Genomic DNA, 1,442 nt, shown 5'->3' with positions numbered 1-1,442 from the left:
GTGCCTGCTGTTTCTTAAAATTACCAGCCTACAAGAACCAATATCCCCAAGAAGCATATTTTGGGGTGGCAAGTCCAGCTCCCCTTCACCTGCCTTCCCGACCAGGTGGAAAGTGTCCCGGGGGCTGGGCCTTCGCCGCTCCTTCCAGGCACAGCCCAACAGTGCGCTGGTCCTAGTCCAGAGAAACCAGATGCCGAAAGGCACCCAAGAAAACTATGGGCCGAAAACTGAGCTCTTGGCCCCACCCCAAAACGCTGCACTTGAACTTCTCCCCTCCTGAAAGAAGAAAAAATAAATACACACATCCCCCCTCTCTGCTCTCAGCCTCTAAAACAAAACACGTCTGACGTAATCATTACCTTCCGTCTGCCCGGATGTTTCCCCACGCCAGGCAATCCTCGGCCAGGTATTCAAGTTCTTTCGCTAAACATTATCCAACCTCCAGTAACACTGGCTGTCAATCTCCTCTCCCGGAAAGACCCCGCCCCCGTTTCTCACCAAACTCCCAACCCTGCCTCTCCCAGTCCCCGGGCCCTCCTTCTGGCAGATTCTCCCAGTCTCTGCCTCTCTGTTCCCACTCTCGGTACCCCACCTCCACCACAGTTCTTCCTAACTCTAGGAATGCACCACCACTCCCCCGCAGTCCCCAGGGCATCGCTAACCCCCCCCCCCCCCCTCCCCGGCCTGGATCCCCTCCCCACACCCCTTCAGCTCCTTTCTCATCACACTCAGCCTCTCCCTCCTCCGACCCCTCCCAGACCTCTCCCTTCAGGCTCTCACCTCCATCCTCGCCCCCGCCCCCCCCATAAGCTCCAAACCTGTCTCCTTCCTGGAAGTGACACTGATGACAGCTAACACTTTCAGAGTGCAACCATGTGCCAGGCTCAATTCTAAGCGCTTTACACACACTCTCATTCAATACTAGCAGCAAAACTTCTAAGGCAAGTTTTACCGGCAACTCCCTTTAACTGGGAAATTACCCAAGCTCACGAAGTAAGCGGCAGAGCCACACTTCAAACCTCAGCTTTTGACACTCCTAAACCACAAAGAATCCTCAAAGGACGGTCATCAGAACTACTTTTACGAGCTAACACAAAGTTTATGTGCGGTGTCTACCGCCTTGTAGACACAGCCACCTTCGGGCCCCTTTCTCGGCATGCCAAAGTCATTCTGCTCACACCGCCTGACCATTACTCAGTGATGACACAGCAGGCCTTCCGCCTCTTTGGTTTTCTCATCTCTCTTTTATTCCTCCATCTCCTAAACCAAGCCAGCATCGCTCGTTCCGCCACCCCTCATTAGTCCCCAGCCTCTCACTCAGCCCAGGGTTCCTCGGTCTAACCCCATCACACCCGGATTCCTCTGCCCAGAGCTCACTCGAGTATAAGGTCCCCTTACACTGATCACCTTCGGCCAGGGCCATACTCATCCCAGGCACCTCA

The sequence above is a fragment of the Pteropus vampyrus genome, unplaced genomic scaffold (assembly GCF_000151845.1).
Source record: "Pteropus vampyrus isolate Shadow unplaced genomic scaffold, Pvam_2.0 Scaffold333, whole genome shotgun sequence".
NCBI lineage: Eukaryota > Metazoa > Chordata > Mammalia > Chiroptera > Pteropodidae > Pteropus > Pteropus vampyrus.
The sequence above is the reverse complement of the archived record's forward strand: the minus strand, read 5'-3'. Positions refer to the sequence as shown.